Here is a 12,567-nt window from a genome sequence, read left to right as displayed (position 1 = left end):
GGAACTTACCACTTGTGTTAGATTACGTTGGGAAAATATTTTCGCCCAAGATACTGGAAGTGCCATACTTTTATGTTGCGATTTTCCAGTGCGTGTAAAGGAGGTTCCAATAAACAGCGCCTTCAAAAATTTTGGTGATCTCAACTGCCCCTTAGTTGATATGCTGGGCGCAGAAGGGTGTATGCCAGCTCAAACAGCTGCAACCTCTCCTCAAACCTCTCAGCAAGCCCTAGCGCTCTTTGAATGGGAGAGGATTGGGAAAGAGTTCCACTGCTTTACTGCGGTACAGTGTGCGAACAAACTACTTTGTTTGCTGTATATCCTCGTACGCACTGCAGGTGTCCCGTTGCTGCCATCATTGCTGCAAAAGCAAAGAATTCAGCGTGAACGCGCTTGGCATAACGCGGGAACATAAAACGGCTTATGCCGTCGGACGAGCGCTATCCAGTGTTGACGCCATTCTGCTTCATACGGTCGGCTTGGAAACCTGTAAAACTTTGTTCCTCGTAATTTGGTGTACGTGCTGTTGCAGCCCACTACGCAACAGCTCGTGTTGAACTTCCCCATTGCTCAGAAAAGGCAACAGCCACGCGCGAAACAGTGCGCAGACAGGCTTTCCGCACGCAAGCGGGCCGGTCCTATCCCGCTGGTTCCGCGCTCGCCGCCGCGAGGGGCGCTCTTGTAGGCGCGGGAAGTACGTTCGCAACCTGCCTATACTGGCAGGTTTTTGGGGCCCTTGAAGCACCTGAGGTTTTGCGACTTTCCAATCACAAGAAGTGGAATTTTCTCCGTACCGGTCGCGTTCGCACCGACCATAACTGTAATTATTTCTTTGCTGTGCCGCCTTCCGGTACTTGGATCACCTGAGAAATAGAGCAAACGGTCCAGCAGCATCCTAAAAAATAATACCGTTTCATCGCAATTAAAAATGTCCTCAGGGCTGTAGTTTTGCAGGACAAAGATCAAATCATTGCGGCAGTATTCTGCCACCACAGCCTGGTTGACGGCTCCACTGTCACCGCACATCTTCTTAAAGGATACTCAATGCCTCTTCTTAAAGCTGCGGAGCCATCCGTCAGTGAACTTGAACTTCTCAATGTTCATCTTGATGGCGAGATCTTTGGCCTTCTGTTTAAGCGTGTCACCAGAAACTAGAAAATTGTTTGTCCGCACCCCTTTAAGCCGCAATTTAAATGCGTCTTCCAGCTACAGATGATCACGCTTGCGGTCCGTTTTTTTTCTCGAATTCTCGAAGGCAGACAGTATCTTGCTCTTGTTTCGGATGTAATCTGAAACTGCTTGCTTGGACAGCTGGAACTGCTTCGCCACGTCAGCTTGCGTCCGTCCTTTCTCCAGGAGTTCAATGATCGCAGCTTTCTTTTCCAAAGTTAAGGTGGTGTAGTTGCCGCGTTTCTTCTTTGCAAAGATCGGCGGACAGGCATTTGGCGAGGCCATAGTGTCTAGAACACACAGCAAAAATTCACTTTCGAAAGGCGAGAATATTCCGGGAGACAAGCACGCTGCACACAAGTGGCAATGGTAACCGTTCACGATCGATGGATGGATAAGGCTTAACCCTTGAAATCGGGTGGTGGCTCATGCCACCTAGCTGCGACACCAATCCAATTGAAGTCACCAGCGGTTCCAAACAAGCCTCAAGCCAGCATAATTCAAAATGGTGGCATGCGGGGTGCCGGTTGAGCCCCAAAAGAGGAAGGCATAGGCGACGACTGTCTACAGCTCATCAGAGTGATTTACCTAGAAAATACAGTTTGCGATGAATGGGAAGGGATGAGGAGCGAGGAGAAGGTTGATATCAACATGCACATTCTTGTTTGAAATTTGTAAATTAGTTGGTTTCCATATCTCTTCAGAATGTACTCATCACATCTATATTCATTTCATTCCTTGTAAGTTGCACGTGCACATTCTTTACAGTTGCTTAACTTCCTTTTTATTATTTCTTTTAATAATGTTCATTTTTTAAAGTGTAACAGTACATATTCCCCTGGCGCTAATGTTATTCACCCGAATTTCAGTGCGCTCATACTGATTATGCATGTATGAAGATCTATTCATGCCTAGGGAAGTGGATTTATACCACGTGTTGTATTAATGAAGCTACTTACGAAAGCTTATAGTTTGTACTGCGGATGTGTGTGATGCCGATGTTGCCTGGTGGTGGCCCCCTGGCCTCGTCAAGCAGTATGTTTACAGCTTTATTGCCAGGGTGGCCTTCAACACTGTACTTTGTACATGTTGTAAATAAACTTGACTTGACTTGACTTGGCTGAGGCAGGGGTGCCCGTTATCCCCACTGCTGTTTTTGATGTTCATGGTGAGGAGGGAAAAGGGCAAGAATGAAGTAATATTGGGTTTAATCTCTCATACAAGCAGGCCGGTACAGTAGTAGAGCAGCAGCTTCCAGGTTTATTTTATGCGGATGACATTGCGTTGCTAGCTAACACGCAAAGTGACATGCATTCTCTGGCCAATTCTGTGGACAGGAAGGCCTTAAGGTATGCCTGAAATGTAGTGTTAAAAAATGAGGTGCAATAGTATTAATTGAAAACAGCGGACAGACAGTGACAGACAGCGCCAGGAAATATCTTGCGTAAAAGAATATAAACACCTTGGTATACCGATAAATGAAGGCAATAAATGTAAGGAGGCACAGGAAAAAAGAATAAAGTAAAGGGGAAGAGAAATGCGGCCATAACGAAACACAGAGCACTAGGGAGATACAATAGGTGCGAGGTGCTGTGGGGTATGTGGAAAGATCTAATGGTTCCAAGACTTACATTTGGAAATGCGGTTGTTTGCTTGAAATCAGGGATACAATTAGGACTCGATTGGAACCAAATGTCAGCAGGACGCCTCGCATTGGGCACTCACGGGAAGACTATAAATGAAGCTATCCAGAGTAATATGGCCTGGACAAGTTTTGAGGTGAGGGAAGCTCACACACAAATTAATCGTGAATAACGACTGAGCAATATGGAAGAAAGTGAATAAATTGGGAGAGTGTTCAGGTGTTTGTACAAGAATAACATTCATTCATTGTGGAGGAAAAGAACTAGGAAGCTTACCAGCAAGTATGCGGCCTGTGTGGTGAGCAACACAGCAACAAAGAACATCAAGCGAAAAGTCAGAAACTCAAATAATCTCATGGATGGTGGCAATGAAAAAAAAAAACCTACTATGAGTAACTACGTAAGAGGAAAAAGCTAATTCAGAAAAGAAACAATTTATGATAACTCAAAGGGAAGTTCATTACATTTTGAAGCGAGATCAGAATGCCTTGGAACACGCACTTATAAAGCGAGATATAAGAAGGAAGAAGAAACATGTGCTTGCTGCGGTACAGTAGGGAAACGATAGAGCGTGTTTTATAGAATGTGAAGACATCTTCCCAGTGGTTGACGTAGCCACCACTGGCCTTGAAGCCCTTGAGTTCAGCGAGAGCAAGTGAAAAATACACACGTCCGCAATAGAGATTAGTAAGTGGTGGTAGGAAAATTTGCGGAAGAAAAGTAGGGAAACGAGAAAAAACGGAGCCGTAGAAAAGCACAGTTCACAATAGGGGGTCAGAAAATTTGGTTGTGGGAAATCGTTTTTTTTTTAACCTAGTAAGTATATTAAGCAGTATAGTGGCAAGAGCTTGGTGGTGCAACCTCTCCTTGCTGGAGCAAGGAGAGGACGTGCTGCCGGTGAGAGGAGCAAGGAGAGGAATGGAGCAATGGAGCATGGTATATTACAATGTGAAGATATCTGCGCAGCGGTCGATTTAGGAATCACTAGCGTCCTTGAAGCACTTGGGTTCATCAAGAGCAGGGGGAAAATAACCATGTCCGGAATGGAGATTAGTAAAAGGCGACTTGAAGCTTGGAAAAAGTTAGGTAAACTAGAAACAACAAGGGCGTACAAAAACAAAGTTCACAATAGGGTTTCACGAAGTTTGTTTATTGGAATTCATAGGTAGGACATAGGGCATTAAAATAGCAAGAGGTTGGTGGCGCAACCCAGCACCGTTCCGAAGTGAGTTGTACGGGAGCACTTCGGCGCCAGTTCTGTGCCAGCACGGAGGAAGAAGTTGACGTTCGTGTGTGTCTCACTCTGTCAGTTTCTCAATCTGCCTGCCGTGTGTTAGTGGCCTTTTTCCTAACGCCGTGCCCATGTTGCTGAGACGAACATGCCTGATAAATTATATATATATATATATATATATATATATATATATATATATATATATATATATATATATATATATATATAAGCACCCTCGCTGGAACCGAGGGGTAGGTTGGGCACGATGTGAAACTAGTGTGTGTGTCATTCCTTCGGAGCCACCGATGGTGCTTGGTGCCTCCATTCGCAAATACTACAATACCTTCACCTGCTAGTGTGTTAAAATCCACTGCGCTTTTCAAAGGGAGCATACCATTCCTTGTCGGTTCCAGCAATCATTTGCCAATATTTTGCGATGGCAGAGCACAAGGAGCAGAGCGCACTCCAAATGGCGTTGCCGTATTTTTGCACCTCTAAGCTGCACCAAACATGTAAAAAATTTACTGTAAGGTCAGGATCAGGGTGTTAATTACTGGAATTTGGATTTGAAGTTTCACTCCATGACAACACAGCGTGCGCTGCCCCAAAGCCACACTTTAGGGCAAGGTTCTCAAGTACTCACACTTTCGCTATCTCCTGGGGAATCCCACCCTTTTTCCACCCCTGTGTGTTGAATCTCCCTTCTCTCCTGCACGGTCGGTCATTTTCCTCCTCTGTGTGGGTCGCCATTTTGCATTTGGCAGTTAGTGAATAGTGCACATGGTGCTAGCAAAGTTGAACTTAGGTCACGATAAGCCGTGCTCAACGGCCCAGCTCCAGTCTCCGGAAACAGTAAAGCAGTCATCGGCTGAAGATACGACACGCACAAGTGTTTTATCCCCAAATGGATGCTGTTTTGTAAACATCGAAGGGTTGTGTTTGCAGTTGTTACCATGGGTTATAGACGCATATTATTCTTTTTTTCTTTCTGGGCTGTTCTGAAAGAGGATGCGGGTTGTAGGTGTTGGCAGGTTATGTGAGGAAAACTGCGGAACTTCCTAGCCGGTTCCTTGCAATCTCGACTTACGATAACATTGCCAAAGTTCAATGTGTGGTCAAGAAGAAACTCACTGATGAAGTCTCGTATAAAATGAATTTGTTGTGCCAGCGAATCATAACAAATTTTGCAAGTGTCTAATGTGGTTACCGGGCGTCAAGTGATCATTGAGGATATGAGAGCAGGCTTGGTCAAAGCATTTTTGAAGTGTTCTCTAAGGGTCATAGGAGAGAGTAGTCAAGCACTCCACATTCTTTTACTTTGTAATTCTTTAGCTTTCTTAAAAATCCCTTTTATATGTGGACTTCACAAACAGGGTCATGAAGCATTCAAATGAAGAAATATTGAGTAAATAAAAATGACCATTACTTCTTTGTTTCATCATACTCAAGGTCACCCTGAAGATCTCCGAAATCAAATGAAAAAGATAGCTTGTCATTAAAGTTAGCATGTGTTCTTTTTTGGCATTTCCTAAAAACTCTTATTTACTTTTTTATTTGTGCAGCATCGAGGCCTTCAATTTCTGCGTCAACTGCCAAATGTGACAACTCAAAGCAAGGATGGATCCACCGATGTCAGCAATGTGACTATGTGGCTGATGAACAATTTCTTCTGGAAGCACATGCCGCCATCCATACGGGCGAGAAGCCATTTCATTGCCCTTCATGCTCTCGGAGCTTCTCATACAAGTGTTATCTGAATGTCCACCTGCGGACTCACACAGGCGAGAAGCCATTTGACTGCCCTTCATGCTCTCGGAGCTTCTCACGAAAGCCCCACCTGAAAGCCCACCTGCGCACCCACACAGGCGAGAAGCCATTTGAGTGCCCTTCGTGCTCTCAGAACTTCTCACAAAATGGCAGTCTGAAAGCCCACCTGCGCACCCACACAGGCGAGAAGCCATATCAGTGCTCTTCATGCTATCGGGGCTTCTCACAAAAGTATCACCTGAAAGCGCACCTGCGCACCCACACAGGCGAAAAGCCATTTCAGTGCCCTTCATGCTCTCGGAGCTTCTCGCAAAAGACCTCCCTGAAAGAACACCTGCACAGCCACACAGGCGATAAGCCATATCAGTGCCCTTCATGCTCTCGGGGCTTCTCACGAAAAAAAGACGTGAAGATCCACCTGCGTACTCACACAGGCGAAAAGCCATTTGACTGCCCTTCATGCTCTCAGAGCTTCTCACGAAAGCCCCACCTGAAAGCCCATCTGCGCACCCACACAGGCGAGAAGCCATTTGACTGCCCTTCATGCACTCGGAGCTTCTCACGAAAGCCCCAGCTGAAAGACCACATGCGCACCCACACAGACGAGAAGCCATTTGACTGCCCTTCATGCTCTCAGAGCTTCTCACAATATGGCAACCTAAAAGCCCACCTGCGCACCCACACAGGCAAGAAGCCATTTGACTGCCCTTCATGCACTCGGAGCTTCTCACGAAATGGCAGCCTGATAGTCCACCTGCGCACCCACACAGGCGAGAAGCCATTTGACTGCCCTTCATGCACTCGGAGCTTCTCACAAAAGGCCCACCTGAAAGCCCACCTGCGCACCCACACAGGCGAGAAGCCATAGCAGTGCCCTTCATGCTCTCAGAGCTTCTCAATCAAGCGTCACCTGAAAGCCTACCTGCACACCCACAGGCGAGAAGCCATATCAGTGCCTTTCTTGCTCTCGGAAATTCTCACAAAAGGGCAACCTTAGGAAACACATGTGGCGAGAAGCCATTTCATTGCCCACTCTGCCTTCAGTGATTCTCGTTGAAGAATGCCCTGAAGGTACACCGGTGCATTCATACAAGTGACCGGCCAAATAGTTGCATTGCCTGCTTCAGGTCCTCATCACTTGAACAGACTTGGAGAGCACAGCACCATGATTCAATTCAATTCACTTTATTTTCAACACCACAATGTTGAGGACCGCGAACAAAAAGCCTTTTAGGCTTGACAAGGTCCGCAGCCCTTTTAACAATCAGTGACAGAGCATAGGGTTAGGTATTACATATTAAGCTAGAATTGCCTAAGTCCCAATAACACGAGTGTCAGACGTAATGCATATATATAATATATACATACATATATGTGTAAAATGAATTCAAGTGAAACAATGTATACTCACGTACAATTCAAACCGAAAGAATTAACGCTAATTACTAATGCACATTATACATATATGAAAACAAATGTGTCACACAAAACATACTGCAATGCACTATTCGGCAAATACACTGTTACAAAAACAATTTCTTCCATTTTTCCATACTGCAGGGTAGTTTATCAATCTCGTTGAACTAGAGTCTAAATTAAAATCTACATTCGTGTAGCATGTTACGTAGTGTTCTACTGCATCAGGTAGGACAAGTGTCTCCACATGCTCCTGAGAGCAAGCTTTAACTCGGGCCCAACTTCGATGCCGCCTATTCAAATACATGTAAAACGCAGAAATGCTTTTCTGAAGTAACCAGTGGGCTGATTGTAACGAAATTTGTTACATTTGAGAAAAAAAGCTAAATGCTGGTGACTGCTGGAAGCATCATTGAGTTTGAAGGCCTGAATGTTATAACAGGAATTTGCTAATATTTTTCATCTTTAAAAAAATTGGAGCAAGAACTTTTTAAATTTTTGACTCTGCACCTGGAATATATATCGTAGCTCTGTAAACTGCATACGCTAGATATTCGAAAGCAGACAAATTTGATGTATCAATGTATATCTTGTCAACTTGTTACACGGTTTACAGGGACTTTGCAGATGTCCTACTCATTTATTAGTGGCTTATTTTAACGCTTTGCTTCATCCCTAAATATTGTCCGCTTTAGGTGTCCTATTTGGAGCATTTTGCAGAATTGCGGTATTTTTCATTGCTGAGTTACCAGAGTTGTAAATTTGATAGTGTCGTTTTTTTGAAAATTCGTAATTTTCAACAATTGCTATTAAAAGATTGATGGCCTAAATCAAAAATTCACTACCAACAGTCACTACATTCTTTTTGTTTTATATGCAACAAACCTCACCTGGTTTCGTGCAGTAGCTGTCAAGAAAAATGCTCTCCTTTCCCATGTATGTAGATAGGAGCCTCCTAGCTGAAGCTTGCTCTTAAAGGGTCTCTCAAACACTTTTGTGGGGTTACCATGTTTTCTCTAGATCTTTTCTCAACAGGTTATGGAACACAGAGCAAAAGGATTTACGAGAACTAACCCACATAAAGCCGTAGCTGAGAAAAAAGTCAAAATACAGTTGAACTTTAATTAAATGAAGTCGGCAAAACAGCTGCTTGCTTTGTTATATTGTGGCTTTTCATTATCTGAAAAGTAATTGATGTTCATTCGTGTCTTCAAAATTACTGTTTGCATGCCACTACAAACTATGTACTTTCATTGTAATAATTGTTACACTACAGATGTCTAAATAATGTGTTCTTTAGGCTCTGTTTTTTTTTCAGTGTTCTCTTTGGTACATATGAACTTGTTCTCTTAGACCAATTCATGTATTTGTTGGCTCTTGGTTCTGGTCTACATGGTTCATCGTGGATTCTTTTGATCTTATTGTATTCGTGCCTTTCTTTTTTTTTACAAATGGGTACTTTTTTAGAGGAATTGATTGTTCAGTAAGCTAGCTTTCCACTGTCTCTTTCATCAGAGCATCAAATAAATGCCATTGTTTGGTGAGTATTCGTTGTCTGTACTTGATATTTCAATAATTTATTGACGGCATGCAATATAGGGATGCTAGAATTTTGTTGTATCTGGGGCTGCAAGAGAAGTTGAATGACGGCAGTTGGAACTTCATTATTAACACAGAAGGAACCTGTTATAAGTAACATAGATGAGTAATCTAATGTTTGAGTTGAATGTCAAGTCCACCATGCTTAAGTTATTCTTACATTTTATTTCAACTAATGTACCAGCATTTCTATGAGCACTAGTGCGACATATATTTGTAGGAATATTTGTATAAACTTTACATATTGAATTGAGCTTATAAGCCTGCACTGTGTAATACATTTGTGTGCAGAAGCATTGAAATTGGGCCAAACCCTTTTTTCGAAATTTGAAAAAGATGCTTTCTGAATTGCAGTTGTACTAGTCTCATCAGGAATTTCCTCACCGACAAAACTGTGTACAGGACATGCTTTTAAGATAATAAATACAAGGGTTTACTGTTTCGATTAAGGGCGTGCAAATATTTGATACGTTAAAGCAGGGACTTTGTCAATACAACTATATTCTAATAGCCTTCGAACACTTAAAACACTATGTGTACAGAAATAAACCTCAAACTGAAGCAAAAGTATGATAAACGTCACCCCCATGGGCATAGGAGACTCGCCACCGGGTGGCCGAGTTGAACAGACGTGTGCATTTTCATCTCCGACAGTCACTGTCTTCCTCCTGTTACTTTGGGCCTTAGTGCCCGAAAGTCGCATCGACCGTGGTCATGCATTACCCAGAGGCAGCTTTGAATGTTCCATTGCCCGAGGACACGTAGTTACAGCAGTTTGAAGACGCCCTCACGCCAGAGAATGCGCCAACCCTAACGAGCACCTCGACCGATGCCATGGTGGACACCACCGCTTCGAGAAAGACGCCGCTGCGTCCAGACGTGAATCCATTCGCTCCACTTGCTGATCCTGAGCCACCAAGAGGGAGCAAAGGCAAGTACGATGATTTACTCGTCTCAAACCTACTCATTGTACCCACCGCCAAGCATGGGCAGAAATGCGCATGCGGAACACTGTCCGCGATAGCTGCAGCAGCAAAACCCAAGGCTGCGTTTCGTCATGGCGTCTCTCACTACAACGGCAACGCAACGCCATAGTTTAATGCGTATGACTCTGACTCGGTGTCTACTCACGAAGATGACAGCGAACAAGGAGCATGGAAAACCGTTACATATAAACGCCACGATCCAGCCAAGAAACAAGCGAACGCTCACTCAACGCCGTTCATACGCTCGCACTGTGATCCTAAAACCTCCAGAGCCATGCAGAATCATGGATGAAAATTTAATTGTTATTGATGAGGCACTTTGGAATCACATGCACAATGCCCCCTCAACGCATTAAAGGGAAGCTGACCCGATCGTTCAGGTGAGATATTTGGACAGGAGTAATCAAATAGCGGTCGACACCGATGATCGCGACACGAAATGCCCTTCTGTCTTCAATACAACTTCCAATAAATGGCAAGCCAACTGTAATTCAAGCACGAGGCCATAGAAAAGGATCAAATGTGGGGCATTATCCGCAACGCAGGAGGAATGACTGCCGAGCAGCTTACCATGAACCTGCACTGCCGGAAGTGCGACATTGTCAGCGCTCGCCCCATTGGGGAGAAAGGCACCGCTGTAGTCACTTTTAAAGGGACTAGCCTTCCATACAAAATCGGGCCCAAGTGTTTCACAATACTAGTCTATCCGTTCAAGTCGCAGGTCTACACTTGTGAGACGTGCCACAAATTAGGACACGGAAAGCAGCATTGTCAGAATTTTAACAGGCCGCGTTGTGCCACATGTGGCGGAAAGCTGCATGGCAGTGACGAGGTCTGTCCGAACCAGGGGCCGAAATGCCGCAATTGTGGGGGATAAACACCTTGCAACGGCTCAAGACTGCCCTCAGAGCATAAAGATCAACAAACAGCTGCGCGTGAAGTCAAAACGCCCTCAGAATCAAAGCCAGAACTCCATAGGTTCACAACTGCAAGTTCATGAGCGCCCTCAAAAGACAGTGACCCTGAGACACAACTCTTACACTGGGCCTCCCCGCGCTCCATCAACTCCTGCAATACCACCGGAAAATAAACCGCTTTTCGACCACAGCAAACATGCCTTTGCTAATTTCGTCAAGATCGCTAACAGCGAAGCGCTAGAACACGCGAATGCGAGTCACGCCAAAATTACAGGTCAGTCTGTCCCCGCCTCAGTCTCAGCAAATGAAGGTGCACATGTTCATGGACAAATCCATGAAACAATCACTGTCGGGGCACCGGAGCAGAGCCAGAATAAGCTGCTAGAAATGCAGCCAAAACCACAAATTCATCCTGATTTCGAAGCCATCTTCTCTGCACACCTGGCACAAATGCAACATAACATCATGTCAAGGGTACAAACGATGATAGAATGAGCAATCGAAACTTGCGTTCGCACCATCATGGAGTGCCTAATGCACAATGGAACGCTCTCCTTCGGAGGTCTTACCCCCGGCCGCATGAGTTAACATGGCGTTTTTGCTTTCTGTACAGATAGCTCCGACGCAGATGGCTCACACACAACATGGCTATGCTAATCCCTCAAGTTAATGTTTGCGGTCACGGTCGGGATGTGGGGGGAGCCGTCCCAACAGTGATTCAGTGCAACTGCCGCTCCTTCAAAAAGAAAAAAGCAGACATGATATTATGTAGGGGCCTGTCGCATAGCAGTCTCAGACTCGCCGTCGTGGCATTGCAGGAGGTGAACTGCTTTATGCCACGCTTACCATACTACGAGGGCTATGGCTTCCCCGAAGTCACCGACACACCTGTGTGCACAGCTGTGTATCTGGATCGAAGACTCACCCACACAAAGCTCGACACTGAGCCTTGGTGTTCGAATATTGCTAATGTTACTGGATGCTGCATTCAACTTACGCCCGAAAGAATAAGAATTGTTTTTTTTCTGTGTACATACGTCCAGAAAACGCACGAAGGAAGACTAAGGACACCTCGGTAGACTTTAGCTACATAGAACATTTTCGGAAGATCTATCCCAAGGATACAACTCTAACCTGTGGAGACTTCAATGCTCAACACGTAGCCTGGAACTATAATAAGTGCAGCCCACGTGGTCGTCGTATCATGGAAGAGTTTGACCATTATGGACTATCGCTCCTTAATCTGCCGCAATCCCATACAAGGCTTGGACAGGACACAAGGCAAGCAGACATGACGCCAGACCTAACATGGTCCTCGAGACCCAGAACCTGCCAATGGAAACTTCTAGAGGACTCTCTTGGCAGTGATCATCTTCCAATTGCCATCACAGTGACAACAAATGGTCCCTCGTGCCACCCATCGTCTTACAAACGGGATTGTACGATTACGCACTGGGACAAATATCGAATGCTGCTAGAAGAAAACGGTCCAGTTAACAAACTTGACCTTTAACGCAAGCTATGACGCGTGCGAAGCGCAAAGCAACTAAAATGCTTTGGGTTTCTCCGGACCAACCTAATTCGGATAGGCACCTCCTGCATCTATGGAACCACAGGCCTAGACTTTGTCTTCTTATCGAGCGAAGGGGCACCCCTAGACACTATGAACTAAACTACGCTCTTTACAAGAGGAAATCGAGAAGTATACAGGAGAGCTAGCTTCCGAGCATTGGATGCAGGTGTGCGAGCAACTCAACGGATCGACTAATTCAAGCAGGGCGTGGGCTATATTGAGATCTCTTGGGCAACGTAAAACGTCAGACGCCGTAGCCCGT

At 44.9% G+C, this 12,567-nt stretch overlaps 2 protein-coding genes across 2 annotated transcripts in view; both read left to right on the top strand.

The window, feature by feature from the left end:
• Positions 1 to 5,736, top strand: part of LOC142590434 (uncharacterized) — a 393,201-nt gene extending 387,465 nt beyond the window's left edge. The window contains exon 3 of the transcript XR_012830116.1: positions 5,610 to 5,736. The gene's annotated coding sequence lies outside the window, so the exon portion shown is untranslated. The remainder of the gene's footprint in view (positions 1 to 5,609) is intronic.
• LOC142590441 (uncharacterized) overlaps positions 1 to 12,567 on the top strand; it is a 243,399-nt gene that overhangs the window by 35,204 nt on the left and 195,628 nt on the right. The window lies entirely within an intron of this gene.

The sequence above is a fragment of the Dermacentor variabilis genome, chromosome 8 (assembly GCF_050947875.1).
Source record: "Dermacentor variabilis isolate Ectoservices chromosome 8, ASM5094787v1, whole genome shotgun sequence".
In the NCBI taxonomy this organism is placed as follows: domain Eukaryota; kingdom Metazoa; phylum Arthropoda; class Arachnida; order Ixodida; family Ixodidae; genus Dermacentor; species Dermacentor variabilis.
Note: the sequence above shows the minus strand (reverse complement) of the source record. Positions and strands in the feature narration are given on the sequence as shown.